Source organism: Mastigoproctus giganteus, chromosome 3, assembly GCF_048544385.1.
Source record: "Mastigoproctus giganteus isolate SK-2022 chromosome 3, ASM4854438v1, whole genome shotgun sequence".
In the NCBI taxonomy this organism is placed as follows: domain Eukaryota; kingdom Metazoa; phylum Arthropoda; class Arachnida; order Uropygi; family Thelyphonidae; genus Mastigoproctus; species Mastigoproctus giganteus.
This window is the reverse complement of record NC_143577.1, coordinates 53,614,731-53,630,681: the sequence shown is the minus strand read 5'-3', so window position 1 is coordinate 53,630,681 and position 15,951 is coordinate 53,614,731. Positions and strand designations below refer to the sequence as shown.

Sequence of the window (15,951 nt, the reverse complement as noted above, 5' to 3'; positions counted from 1 at the left end):
AACGTTGTTAAGATGCAGCAACTCTTTCAGATTTGAAGGGGCCAGTCCATCGGAAGGCATTGAACATTCCATCAGAAATTTTGAATCAGCTTTGGAGAACACAATGTCCCATTTTGATTGTTTAGTAGAAAATAATGGTCGACACATGAAGATTTGATCGTCAATGAATATTAATGAAAATTTTGCCTTTGTGTTATTTTTAATTATTTTGCGCGATGGTCACATTTCGAAACAATTTTATTGTATTAAGGAACTCCTACTTATACAGATTACAATGCAATAAACTGCTTCTCGATACAACATGCTAATTTTTAAAAATCGGAAAGGACTTTATAAACACCCTGTACTCTCCATAACAAGAAAAAAAATCATCTAGCATTATTAGGATGAGGAAATACACTGGCCTTGCCATTAGTATTGTACCATTTTACTCTATTTATAGTTGACTATCAAAGGATACTGTCCTATGATAAGAGGAGGGTATGCTTAAATACATATATAATGTTATAAAAAGTGTTGGTACACCAGAGGATAATCACATGACGTGTTGTTATTGTAGTCGGGTTTTCGGAGCATCAGAGACTAAGGCCACATTGTTCCGTGTTTATTGTCTGTAAATTGCGTGTGTTCTGAAGTCGATTTTATGTTTTACTTGACAAAAAAAACAGTTTCCGGGAGCGAAAACCATGCTACCCTCGCCTGAGACCGACTAACTCAGCCATGTTGTTAAAAACGCCATAAAAACTCCTCACATCTTCAAAGCGCTGGAACTCGGGTATTTTCCACCCAGAGTGGGAAGGAAGGAGCGATCCTACCAACTGTACTATCCACGAGGGCGTGTAAAATACCTGCTATGTTAATGATGCATGGAATATTATAGTAGCGTATGGGTATAAATTGAAGTACAGAATCCATTTCATTCAGTTTCAAGCGAAACGTCAAGTTGCGTCGGTAAATTCGAAGCGGATAAATAGTTGGGCACCACATTGCAAGACTGAATGGTAGACAGATTCGGAATTTTGAAATTACCATGGGACTCATGCGGAAATAAAAAGCGAAAGGAGACGCGAAAGTTGAATCGTGAGCGGCTGAAATTCTGTGGTCTCTTATTCCCTTTTTATTTTGAGTTCCATAAATAAATGATGTTTTACGTATACACTGTAGCAATTATCTTAAATATAAAGTCGATTTTGAACAGAATAAGAACAGAAGTTGCTTGCTTCTTGTCCAAATGCCAGTCAAGCTTTCTCATCTCTTGCGAAGGGTATTGGCAGCAAAAATACTGCCGGTCAATACTCCTACCGCTGTTACAACCTGTATTCTATTGTATTCAAAGCTAAAGAAAAAACCGACTTACTAGCATCCTATATTTATTCTAACTGTTGTATCGACGACCTTGGTAAACCACCTCCTTTAACATCCAATAAACTCCACTCAGTGCCTCCCTTGCGGTTCTGACAGAAGAATGTTACAGTAGAATTGTGAACAATCCTGATACAAATAAAACTCTTGACCTTGCTAACATTTCTCAACTTCTCAAAAATGCTTCTGAACTGTTCTGTTCTGAATCTGTTCTGTGTCAGCTTTATTACACTTCCTTATTCAATCGGTGTTTTTCTTTCTGCTTTGAAATTTCCTTATATCCAGCCAGTTCCCTAAAAAGGGCAATAAAACCCTTCTGTCTAATTATCGCCCCATTGGAAGGTAAGGATTTGTCACCCAATTACCTCTATTCTTTCCAACGTAGTACAGAAATCCATCAACCACCAACTCTTAAAGTATTTCGAAACCCTCCCTCTGATTAATGATCTCCAATAGAGATTTCGTCAGTGTCGATCCACAAGTAATATATTGGCTTATTTCACTCGTCTTTCGACAAATTCGATGGAAAAATTTCAGGAAACTCAAGCAATTGCTCTTGGTACTTCTAAGGCTTTTGATCATGTTTGACGTAAAGGTCTTCATAACAAGCTCTCATCTTATGAATTGCCGACTGTCTTTTGCAATTGGTTATCCACTTCTCTTTATAAACGCTCATTGCGGGTGATGGTAAATGGCTCTTTGTTTTCCAACTTGTTCACTAATGTTTGTTCCCCTAGATTCACTTCTTCCTCCCATTTTTCCCTTGTATATTAATGACCTTCTTCCATTAACTAAGAATCCTATCCATAGTTTGCTGATAGCACTCTGCATTCCATCATCCACTTTGAGAAACCTTGCTCTGCAGAAACAGACTCGACTTCTCGAATATCTACCAACGATTCCTTAAATACTGATTTTCAGGAAATTCCCTAATGGAGCGAAGAAAACTTACTTAACTTCGGCCCTTCTAAAACTCAGCGCTGTCTTAATTCTCGATAAGAAAGAATCTACCACGGCTATGTTCATCTTCGACGCCACTCAGATTTCTAGACAGGAACACATAATCTCTATTAGCGATTACACTGACTTATAATCTCTCTTGGCATATGCACAACACAAATATTGCTTCCTCTGCATCTAAAAAACTGTTTTCTTTTTGGCTCTCGGCGTTACTTTCTTCTAAACAACTACAGTATTCAATCTTTGCAAAATCTCAAATCCATCCAACCATGGAACATTGTTCCCCAAAACCTCTTGAGAGAGGTTTTGGGGGGAACCAGGCTTTTAGACTTGATTCAAAAGAGAGCAGTTAGATTAATTAGTGACTCATCTCCTACAAAGTCTCTTCACTCTATCTCATAAACGTTCAGTTTCTGGTCTATGCCTTTTCTCTTGATACCTTCTTGGGTACTGTTCTTCTGAATTTACATCTGTAACAGAACCGACTTTTCCTCTTCCTCATTTCTTTCCCACATCATATATAAAAGGCCTTGGTTCGAATTCCGTCACTCATGTGAAGAATTTTTATTGACTTTTTTCACAACATGGCTAAATTAGTCGATCTCAGAAGACGGTAGCATGGTTTCTTTTTCTCTTGGAAACTCGGGTTTTCCCTCCAGCGAACAGGCAAATTGACCACAGCACACACACACACGCAATATATATGGCGCAATATGGTCTAAGTCGTTGATGCACCTAAAACCGTACAGCAATAACTACTACTCCCTCATTTATCCCTTCTATTTCTGGTTTTCGAAACAAACTACCTTCATATGTATTTTTTAGAAATACAAGATTAATGTCGGCATCTCCTGTCTTCTTAGCCTTCAACGTATGCACTGTACTAAGTACTATAGCTTCTAAAAGCTTTCGTGTTTTGGGCATTCAAACAAAAATTAAAATAAAACAATAAACAGATCCTTGTTTTTTTGCGTTGCTGCTAATTCTTGTTATTTTGGATTGCTTGCAAAAAGAAATACTGAAATGAGTTTATCACAAGGCAAATGAGCACTCTATACCCAGATTAAAAACAAACATTTTTAATCAGAACAGTACATATTGAAAAGAAAAAAATGAAAAATAAATGTACTTGTACGTTCAATTTTTTTTATTATTTCTGCTGAAGTAATTGCAAACAGACTCTCCAATATCTTTGATTTAGCATCAAAGAAACTAGGTAGGTACATAAAATAATTTGTAAATTTGATAGAAAGTGAAATGATCTGGAATCTGACACAATAACCCCAGGGACTCACATCTGGTGAGTATGGGCTTGGCACACCCAGGGTCCTGATTCTTCTTCTTCTCTCTCTCAGGATGACTCAAATATTTTTGGCTGGTGCAGCATAAGCCTCAGTCTTCCTTGCACTATATGGCTAATAATAACAACACTTAAAATACATAAAACATAAAAAAAAAATACTCATGCTGGCTCAAAAAAAGCAGTTCAGCACACGTGCATTTGTGGTGGTCGGTGATGGTCTTGTAATTACGTTATATAGATTATTTTATACTGTTGTGCAATTTGATTATATCTTTATGCTGTATACAGCATGCTGTAGTCTGGATGTATTTATTATTATTTTTTTTTTTTTTTCAACTGTAAACCCTTCTTGCTTCTGCGGACGGATTTGAGGAACTCCTCATGAAGATATCAAGATATCTTTTTAAGTACTATAAGCGCCACTAGATCGCTAGTTTGTATTTCAAACTAATTTGTAATAAAAACTACGAATTGAAAATATATTTGTTCTCTGTCAAAATGTATTTGTTTTAAACTAATCTAGTACTCTAGTTTTATTGAAAAAAAAGGGGGAGGATGCATTATTCCACTCATTCTTAACTGCTCCTTCCAGCAAGTAAACATTTCAGAGAAATTCTTCGTTAAAATAGAATATAAAATTGTTTTTATATTCTATTTTTTTGTTGTTTTTTTTTCTTAATTTATGACTTTAATTGCCTTCAGGAAAAATCTAAAACAACCAACCAACCAAAGGTCAACTTTAAGAACGGCATGTTATGGTAGATGGGAAAAAGTACTCTGAGAACTCAGTCCGAGAGAATCTGGTAGCTAACCACCAGTTTTTCTTCAAAAGGTTGCTAGGTACAATACAGAAGTGCATTTTCGGTATGGTATCTTCTAGCAGGAAAAGAATCTATTTTCGCTAATAATTTTGATGTCGTTTTCCTTCAGTGAAAAAAATTGGCCAATCCATACACTCATCTAATAGTACTGCAGCCAAGAAAGTATCCACAAATGAATTTTTTTCATGAAAGGAAAGTGCGAATGATAACATAAAACTAATCCCTTTATTTTAGGTCACGCCAAGTGAGCTAAAAAAGAAGGTTATTAGTTTGGAAAACGTGGATGCACCATCCGCATCAACTCTACGTTAGTGAAGCAGCATCTTGAACTAAAAACACACCATCTTCCAACAGTCAAAATATTTATCACATTTTCTAGCGATAGAGCGATTTGGACGGAAGATCTCAGCATTTAAGAAATAATTCAGCTTTAGAATGAATATATTTTCACACAAAAGCATTCTTCAGCAGTTTTCTCCTTCCAGGAAGAAGGCTATTTCTTCTCTCGTTCCAACACACCTTGTATGACTTTTCTTCGTGATAACCATCGAACTTGTACAAAACGGGAGTACAGCGACACGAGGACAACCTTCTTGACTCAGAAACCAGAAAGTGTCTAATCAGTACATAAGTAAATCAAGTAACTTTTCTCGCTCCATCCCCTTTAGGTGATTTCGAAGAAGTATATTCTTCGTAAATGTTAAAAACCGCCACGTCCTCCTGGGTTTCATCATTTGTTCATCATATGAGTGGAGAATACAATGACATTATAATGCACTTTCATCACTACCTATTTGAACTTATGCGATGCTAGATCACAGGAACTCCTTGCACATAATAACAGTATAAGTTTGGCATGCTTCCCTCATCCATACGTCCTAACCAATGTGTGCCTAATTATCAACTTCCAAGCATCCTGTGACAGTTCCCAAGAAGTAATTAAAATACTTAATCACGCCTCTGGAAAACAAAAATCCTTTTCATAATTACAAGTTTCTTTCTGTCAACGTTGATGGCCCTTAAGAGAGCGATAAGGAACGTCAGTCTTCTGAACAGGCTTTAGATTGTTGGCTCTTTCTTATTGTGTCGGCGTGGAAAGGAAAACTCTTGTGGAACATTTTAAAACAATTCAGTAAGAGAGGATGTTTGAGGAGTTCTTCAGAAGGCAGAATAGGAAATTAAAAACCCACCAATCAAGCCGAGCTACGAACATTTGAAAATAAACCAATCATGTGTAAAGTAATCGACAAAAAAATTGCAACACCTTATTTTAAAAAATGAAACTAAATCGCCAAAAATAATCACAAGCAATTTTAATATGCTATTTTTTTCAAGAAAATCAAAATATTTCACTTGCGGTTTTTGGATTTTAAAGCAAAATTTAACATACACACACGCACGTTGTTCTCTGCCCATCGAAATCTTGAAATACATCGATGACAATAACAAATTTAAGTTGTTAAGTGAATGAATAGTTCGCTGCTTAGAGGTAAGGATGAAAGATGTCTAAACACGTTATACTTTGTCAGTGATCTCAACCTTAAATATCCAGCAGAATCCGGATACTTTTGAACTGAATGTCTCAAAGATAGCTTACGTGATGCTATCCAAAAGTTTATAAATTGTAACAAAAAAAAAATCATTTACCTTATTTCTTATTCCATTGCATCCTCATAGAAATGCTCCCTCTGTGAGACAATGCACCTCATCCAGAAATCCTACCATTGCCGGAAACATTTATGCTTCCAGCAATGGTAGAATCTCTCTGTAAATTCTCCCCGTGTTTTGTTGATTCTCCGAAATGCCATTAAATCTCCTCCCTCTGAATTAAAATTTAGTCTGGAAAAGGAAAATCACAGTGTACCGGGAGTGTGTGATGGATCAGGGCAGTTTCACAGAGCGATTTGAACAGGTTCTAGCGTAGTTTGTGGGTTAAAATAACCCATCTCATTTTAGGAATGAATTTTTAATCAATACTGGTACTAAATTTTATTTCAGCAACTGTTATTTTACAATTTTTTCCAACTGTTTCAATTAAGATAGCTACTTGTTGGATTTAGTTCAGAGAGAAGCCATTTAATTCAGTTAGTTAGCACGGTATGCTGCGAAGGGCAAGGATTTGATCCATCCCCCCACCCACCTTACCAGAAAGTTTTTTTTTTGTCTATTTTTTTTACACAAAAGACAAAGTTCGGTATGCACGTACTTTATACACGTTGCAGATGAATCTGTTTAGAATATTTTTAAAAATTAAAAAAAAAAAAGCAGATACAAAATAAAAATCGCAATTTTTGTTTTTTCGCCAAAGAAAAATAACCTTTATCGACCAGTGCACTCAGAAATGTGCTCGAAAAAACCATCAGGAATGTAACTTTTTTGCTGTGTGTGCACATGATGACCAACTTCTTATAAGTATTTCGGACGAACATCAGATATAACAAATAAATACCATACTCCCTTAGTCAGCTGTTTCTTCGGTTTTTTTTTTTTTTTTTTTTTGTTTTCTGTTTAAGAGCCCTCCCTTTCTCTTAATTATTATGCGTTGAGAGTTTGCCCAGATGTTTTCTCCTCTTCTTTCGTCGTTGCTCGACATGCACGAAAATAAATATTATAGATAGCATGTACTTACGTAACCATTCCAACTTTAGGTCATGTTGTTGAGATTGCATCACGAAAGGATGTTATAACAGTCTCGTTATAGCATCAAAAGAAGAATCATGAAAGGATGTTATAGTATCCTCGCGACATCATGAAAGGAAGTTATAAAAAACTAGCCACCACGGCCCGTTAGCTCAGTTGGTTAGAGCGTCGTGCTAATAACGCGAAGGTCGTGGGTTCGATCCCCCCACGGGCCATTATTTTTTTTTCTTTAATTCATTTACTCACACATATATTGTTCGAGTAAAACTTCAAATGTGTTTACGAGTGAGATATGCTGATGTTTTATTTTCATCTTACAACATTTAAAATCATGGGTATAAAAGTCTTATAACAGCACTTAGAGAATTAAATTATGCTAAGTAATTTAGTTCATTCTTAGTCCTACAAATTGAGAATCTCTGCTTTCTGTAGAGATAAAGGATTCGTTTCCATGGGGATAACGTAACTGAAAATAATTACGATTTCATTCTCTGCTACAGAAATATTTGGTAGATGGCGCTTATTAAAGGAAGAAAACTATTTCATGATTCAATTTAGATCAAAGCAGGTTCATTTTATTTATTTATTATTATTTATTATTATTTCCCCCTTCCCCCATTTTAAAAGCATTATTTTAAGAAATTCGCGATTAAACTATTTTGTTATATCCTTTTCGACAAAATGACGCAGTTTTAAAATAAAATAAAAATGTTGGGCCCCCTCTAGTGTGGCGTTTGAGATGTTATTGCAAAATTTCTTAAAATTCTCCAATATTCTTAAAAATTATAATAAATAATCCTTCGAAGTGGTAGGGAGCACGTGGGTTTCGCATCTACCCTAAGTTCTCCCCCTTCTCCGCCTCCCCCAGAAATTTCTTGCGACATTCATGCTTGTATATCTGTTTCATTTATAAAAATCCTGCTGGATTCTTATAAATAAAATAAATATGGCAGCGAAGAACTTTTTATAAAGAAACAATCCAATTTGGAATTTTATATTCGCTTACGAATAATTTGTTTGTTTTAGTGCTGCTTTAACCAGATTTAATTCTACATTTAAAGTCTTAGCTCTCAAATCTCGTGAGACTGTACCGTGTTGTGCTGCATACAGAATTAAATTATACGAAGTAACTTAATCCACTTGACCTGGTTATTTATACAATACTAAGTTAGTGTGTTTTCTGTTTGGATAAAGTTTCTCCTCTCCCCATGGATAAAGATTGTGACGGCAGAATTAAATACAGTAATTACTGTTCCATAACCTAATACATTTTATCCATCAATTTATAACATATTTATATTAGTAACGAATGAATTTATATTATATTTAAAACAGAACTTTAACAGCGCGAACTTTGATGAAACCAAACAAAATAGTTTCCAAAGCGACTGAAAATGCTGATTCATTCAATACTAAATGAAAAAATTAATCAAGCTAAAATTAAGGATTTTAATCATATCTCAGGCTACTGAAACAAAGATATTAAGATATTATTTACATTTAAAATATCTACAGAAATACGACAAGCATAATTATTACGAATTTATTACAAGTTTTAAGTTTTGGATTGCTTTCATAGTATTAGTATTGTTTTTCCGTTTTGGTTGTAGGTTTTTCAAGAAACTGATGCAATGGGAAGTATAAAACATGAAACCTTTTTTAAGACTTAGATAAAATTAGATATGTTCCATTTCTCTTGGGTAAATCGAGATTTACAACATGTAATGGTATACACTGCCCTACCATTAATATCAAACCTCTCCACTGGTCACGTCCTACTGAAGTACTACTTGTCAAACACAAACATATGCTCGTAGGACTGAGAGGTCATGATGATCATGTTCTAAGGTTTTTACGCACATCAACAACTCAGGCCAATAGTGTGCCGTATATAATTTCTGTAATTTAAAACTATGCTACTCTTGCCTGAGACCGACTAACTCAGGCATGTTCTGAAAAAGACCCATAAAAATTTCTCACTGATAGGATTCGAACTCGGGTGTTTTCCACCCGGTGTGTAGAGGACGGTGATAATACCAGCTTTGCTACCCACGAGGGCAGGCCTGAGAAGAGACAGTATATACGAGGGGTGATCATTTAATTCGCAGACTGGTGCAATATTTTATGTTTACCGCGCGAACTTTCCATAACTGCCGCTAGAGGCGCTCTCCCTGATCGCTACTGAGCGCACTCTGTGGGCGCATGCCAGTACTTGTCGAGCTAGTGTTGCGTGAGGAGAATATTTTTAGCCGCCTGTCACTGACGATCGTTTTGAATCATGTTGGACATACAAATTGAACAGCAATATGTGATTCTTATCATGTCAGACGGGGCTTAAATGCATCGGAAACAGTTAAAGTGATGAATGAAGCAAATGGTAATGAGCGTCTTGGTAGGAAGGCCATATTCCGGTGTGACCGAACTTTCCGGTGTGAAGTGGTTTCTCCATCAAGACAAAACAGACCCCATAAGGCTAATATTGTGCAGGCAGTGATCACTGCCATAGGGGCCGAGGTTCTGCTACAACCCCCATTATTCACCAGACTTAGTTCCGTGTCATTTCTTCCTGTTTCCAAGTCTGAAGAAAGCTCTGTAAGACAAGTGTTTCGCGGCCGAGACAATGCTCGCGGAGCTACAACAGAAGCACTTCGCAGTCAGTCTTTCGAAAAATGGCTTGCAAGAAACATTTAATGCGTGAGTACGATGGTGGCAAAAGTGTGCAAAGTTCAAGGGAGAGTATTTCGAGAAGGAGAAATCCACAGAAGATTCTGATGATGAAAATAAAGATAAGATCTTGCACCAGTTCGCGAAGTAAATGATCACCCCTCGTATATTGACAATAGTACGATTGTAAACCTAAGTTAACGGATTTCCTTCCAGTGCGAAATGATAATAGGATGCAACATAAGCAATCTGTCTTTACATGACATTTCAACGACACTCGTCGATCTAGGGATCGTCTGTGCTCTATAAATGGAGCGGACTGGGACTGAAATCGTTAAAAAACGACCTTGAAAACCTCCAAAGCTGACAGAAAGTGACGTGACAGAACAGCACTGCAAAGAACAGTCTACTCGGGATGCAGGTTGACGTTGTTGCAGCACCCACAGGTCCTCAGTGAGATGGTTGATACATGTCAGCACTAGTACAATGCACAAAACGCTGCATAATATTGGTTACCAGCGTCGTGCAGCCGTCCACAAGCCACTAATCACCACGACTGATGTCAAACGCGTCTAGCTTGGTGTAATGATTCGTCGTTCTTGGACCGAAGACGAATGAAAGCCACCGAGTCACGATCATGGTCTGACGGTCGTGCTTGGATGGATGTGGCAGATGCTCAGAGAAAGCTGCCTGCCAGACTGTATCGTCTCGACAATAAGCGAGAGTCTAGCAGAGGTAGCGTTATGGTCTGGGGTATTTTTTCATGGTTTGGCCTGAGATCGTTGGTTGTTTTGGATAAAATCATGAATGCTGAAGTCTGTCTGGATGCCTTTGACGATAATGCATTACCGACGTCGTGGCAACACGTCGGGGAAAGCTCATATCTGTATCAACATGACAACGCTCCATGTCATACTTCTCGCGTTGTTTCGGACTGGTTTGAGGACCTGAGTTTAGAGATGTTGGACTGGACAGCCCAGAGCCCTGAGCTCAATCCTATAGAGAACCATCGGGATGAATTGAATCGTCGGGTACATGCGAGGAAAGACTTCAAAAAACTGGTTGCCGTTTTTAAGGTCAAATGGCAGAAAATACCGAAAAACATTTACAAAAGGTTGGTAGAGCTTGTTCCACGAAGACTAGAGGTTGTCATAAAGGTTAAAGGTTTCGGCACACATTATTAGATTTCCTGTACAGGCAACTCTCTGTTTACGAACGAGTTCTGTTCCAAGACGTTCTTCGTTTTGTTCGTAGTAGTAGTAGTGGCATGTGATGCAAGAAAGCATCAGCCAAAAAAAAAAAAAAAAAAAAATTACAAAACAATTCCCTCTAAATGTGTGTCCAGTTTCTCCTTAAATTTATTTAACCTATCAACTTCCACAACGACAGATGGAAGTTTGTTCTAGCAATTAACCACCCGCTGGCTAAAGGTAAATTTCCCCACATCTATTCTACATCTGTCTTTCCTCAATTTGAATTTATGCCACCTTAAGTTCGTAATCTGAACAAGTGGAAGAATCCCACCAGAATTCAGCGTGCTCAACCCATTCAAGGCCTTATACACCTCAATCAGATCACCTCGCAGGTGCCTAGTTTCCAGCCGCTGTAATTTACAGAATTTAAGCCTCTCTTGGTAAGAGGATCCCTTCATTCCCCTCACCAATCTTGTTGCCCTTCTCTGTACACGCTCAAGCAAATCGACATCCTTCCCAAAATGAGGACTCCATGACCATTGCCTTATACAGAGGGACAATCACCTCTTTTTCCCTGCTAGTAAAATTCCTGTATATCATTGACAAAACCCCATGACCTGCCCTGGCAGCCTGTCTGCATTGCTCAGAAAATTTCATATCTGACTGCACAATTACTCCTATGTCTTTTTCATTTTCTACCACCTTAAGTGTAGTACCACACAGTTGATATGTTTCTCTTAGGTTACTTCTGCCCATATGCAGTACTTTGCATTTGTCAATGTTAAACTTCAGTTGCCACTTCTCAGCCCATCTTCCCAAATTTTCTAGATCCTGTTGCAGTAGCACACTGTCATTAACAACCTTTGTATTATCTGCAAACTTCGACACTAAGCCTGATATACCTTCATCAATATCATTTATAAATATACAAAACAACAGAGGACCCAACACCGAACCCTGTGGGACTCCACTAATAACATTAATCCACGAAGAGCAGCACCCATTGATTACCATCCTCTGTCTTCTCCCACTCAACCATCCTTTTATCCATTATAGCAACTTACCCTTAATACCATTCTGCTCCAATTTGTACAATAGTCTTCCATGCGCAACAGTGTCAAAAAGCTTTCCTGAAATCCAAATATATGATATCAAAATTATTTTTTGCATCCAGTTCCTTTGTAACCACATCATAATACCCAAACAAATTTGTCAGACGAGACTTTCCTTTAACAAACTCATGCTGTGTCTGAATTATTGCTATAGTCTTGTCTAGTCGTTTTTGTGTATCTTGCATTCCTGAGCTTTTGCGGTACGTATCGTATATCTTAGCAGCCATTAAAACCATGTACTAAACATCGAATGCCTATACAATACGTTTTATTATAATGTATGTATGCGTTATGGTTTATCGTATACGATAAGTAACGTAAAATAAAATAAGAAAAGAAATAAAAAACAAGAAATCGTACTTGTTAAATTTTAATTAAAACATAAAGAGTTACATAATAGAAATAAAGAAAATGAGTACTGTACTAACATAATATATGTACTGTATATGTATTCAACTTTTACTCCTCAATATCTTCATCAGAGTTCAACATTCTACTCGGCGTGGCATGAAAACTAACTTTTTTTTTTACTGGCTAGATTAGTTTTATTAACCAAGAACAGTTCATTATAATTATCATATAATAATTTTCTGATAATTATTGTAATAAATGCATTTTTTAAAAGTTTATTTATTTAAATCTTACAATTATGTTCACTATACATTTGGCATTTCGTTTTATAAGGAACTCTTATCTATTTACTATTTTAAGAAATTTTGAATCAATTGTAACATTCATTATAGCGAATGTTCGTAAATCGAATGTTCGTAAATCGGGAGTTGCCTGTAAATAAAAGTTACTTGTAGAATGAATTTAAATTATAAAGGCATAAAAATTAAAATAGATCCTTAAACTGAAAAGTACTTAAACACGCATATATATATATATATATATATATATATATATATATATATATCCACGAACATTTATTTTTCTTATACTAGAGGTCGCTTCTTCAACTTTCTCATTTCGGTATACAATTAAATTAACATTGTTCCTGTCATTAAATGCTGTTGGATTTTTATTATTTATTATAAAAAGCATTGCTAATCTTAGCAAATCAATTTTTTTTTTTTTTTTTATATCAGTTTAACTGCATGAGATAAAGGTGTACAACTATACTGGCGTGCAATATAAGTTTTAAAAAAACTGGTTTTTTTCTCAGATTTTAAACAGCCTAATGGACCATGGCTTTATCAATTGTACTACATGCTACACGACATCCCTGTTTCTGTCCCTCGGTAAATCTTGTGGGATTTAATGAAATGTACGAAACGTGGATCGATTCACACATTCTGAATGTACGTGATCCTAAAACATGCGAGTCGTTCGAGTGTTTCTGTCACCTCAGAGATAAGTCATCGTAGTGATTGTAAAGGCCTCAATAAACCCTACACGTGCCTGGGCCATTATCGGATTTCCAAACAAGTCTCGGAATCAAAGCATTAAATACGGAGGATAAATAAATGAAGAGAAATGTTATCAAATTTTCTTCTCGGCAATAATGCTTAAATGGAAGGTATAAGAGATGAGGGAGTTGTCCTGTTACGATGCCAAGTAAATATATTCCATTGGAATTTCAACTTAGTATTTGCGCTGTTCAAATTTTCTGGCATTTATTAGCTATCCATTCTTTTTTTTTTTAAAGAGAATTATACTTTGAGAGAATTTCCCAAACTTTGATCAATACATTTGTTTCCAACTACACTGTGGTGAGGTGATCCTGTAATGTAGTTACAAACAACTGGAAAGAAATATGCAAATATAAAACAGAGTTTATGGTTGTTAGATATATTTGGAACCTGGTGACGCTGTTGTGACGTCACACAGTTGAAAATATTCCAATGGCGTAATAATGACTTCATTGGAAAGCTATGCAATTCAAGAGAGATCTGTTACAATATCAAGGATGTCATTGATGTTAACTGCAGTGCTTCCACCTTACAGTTGTAAATCGCAACTCTACGTGCCAATTTACACCATTGGCACGTGCCAATGGTGTAAATAGGCAACAGACAAAAATGTTTACTGAACACTCGCTGGCTGGTCTAACAAGATATAAAGTAGAGGAAACTTCGACAATTAAAAGAAGTTTGGCGTTCCACGAGGAATGTTAAAAGCCAAGTTACGAAGAAATCGAAAGAACGAAACTGAGTTTCGTGCCACAATCTACTTCGCATCGTAGATTATGGTAGTGATGAAAGCGGTGAGCCATAGAAAAAAGAAAGCACTTCCTGGAGAGTACGCTCTGCTGTAAGGTAACTCCTTCCCCCTTCGAGGAAGTGTGGCTGAAGAGATACAGACGAGGAAACAGGATAAACTAATGAATTCAACGACTAATCATGCTCAATTCCCATTGCCGGAAGTTCAAAGAACGGCCAATCACACCGGCCAATCGGAGTATATATGTTCTAACACTGGCGCATTTATTTGAAAGGAATTGAAATCACTGTTTGTCACTCTTATTATTTTATTCTCTAGGGCCTGTACAATTTGTAGGGCCTAATGTGCAGTTGTGTAGGTTGATATAAACAATTTCGGGCATTGCAAGATGGACCAGTTTTAAAATTTGCATCCGAACAGATCAGTTCCCAAGCAAACTGAATCGATATGCTTTCAAAGTAATATTTGGAAGCATAAATCTGGAATAAAAATTTGGAAGCATCTATAAAATTTGATTATCCGAGCAAATCCTCATTGGTCAATCCCGGTTGGTTCCAATATTCGAAGCATTACATCACGAAGGTAAATAAATAGCTATTACGAAAATAAGAGTGATCAAGAAAGCAAGGACATTTAACGAACTAACGTTGTAAACTTTCCAAACGAATACTGGTATAATATACAAAATAAATTTAAAAAAAAAACAAAAAATAGATAAGTAATAAACTTCTTAATACAGTATATACACTACAATGTCTCGTTATTATGACTTTTAAATGATCTTGGTAGAAATCTAATTTAAATAAATTTATGGCTTTAAAATTTTTACAAAACGATTTCATGGTCTGTGTGCACTTCCCAATCAACACCTACCTAACTGTGCGCATGTCCTCCTCTTTTTGCCACACACGATGAGGAATAGACTCTACAAGGCCACTGAACATTGCAGGAGTATGTTGTACCATGTCGCCGGGATTGAGTCCCTTAGATCTGTGATAGCCCGTGGTAGAAGATCCAAACGCCGGATCTATCAATCCACGTTATCTCAGAGATGTTCTATGGGATTCATATTATGGAAGGGCAGATTATTTTGCTGGAACACACCTCTGCCATCCGGAAAGACAGTCACCAAAGAGTGTACCTGATCAGTCACAATGATATGTAGCTTTTAGCATTCATGAGGGTTTCTTTCCTCATATCCCCAGGCCTGGAAAACATTCCCTGTACCAAACCACCACCTGCCTGTTTTTGTTGGACCAGAACATAGCAGGTGATCCCTCTCTGCACTTTGTTGACGTACTTTGATGTACTCCATCTGCTGTCCACGTACGCGGCATAACAGGAAAAGCGATTAGAAGAAGAAGAAGAAGAAGAAGAAGAAGAACTCTTTAATTAATCAGTCAATGGTCCAATAACGCGGTTCAGATGCGAGTTTTAGACGCCGTTGGCGATAGATAGCCATATAAGCATGGATACCCTGACCGTGCTATACGTTGTGGGTGTGAAACAGAACACTGTCAATGCCAGAGGTTTAAAAGTGTATGGATTTTTTGAGTTGTAGTGTCGTGTACCATTGTTCATCTGGTCATTTAGCCGTTGGACCCCTATTGGGGCCTACCGTTGCCCACACTTGACCCCGTGGAGGCAGACCAGGTACACCAGTATTTTAAATGGTACTCTGGCAGGCCCTGCCACCTAATTTCCTGAGATTTCAGTGAGGGCCTATGTGAAAA

General features: G+C 36.9%; 1 protein-coding gene and 1 non-coding gene across 2 annotated transcripts in view; both read left to right on the top strand.

The window, feature by feature from the left end:
* LOC150087971 (uncharacterized) overlaps positions 1-15,951 on the top strand; it is a 63,105-nt gene that overhangs the window by 11,987 nt on the left and 35,167 nt on the right. The gene's annotated exons all lie outside the window — the stretch shown is intronic.
* On the top strand, positions 7,228-7,301 carry TRNAI-AAU (transfer RNA isoleucine (anticodon AAU)). Its single transcript has one exon. It is a non-coding gene; the product is annotated as a tRNA-Ile (tRNA).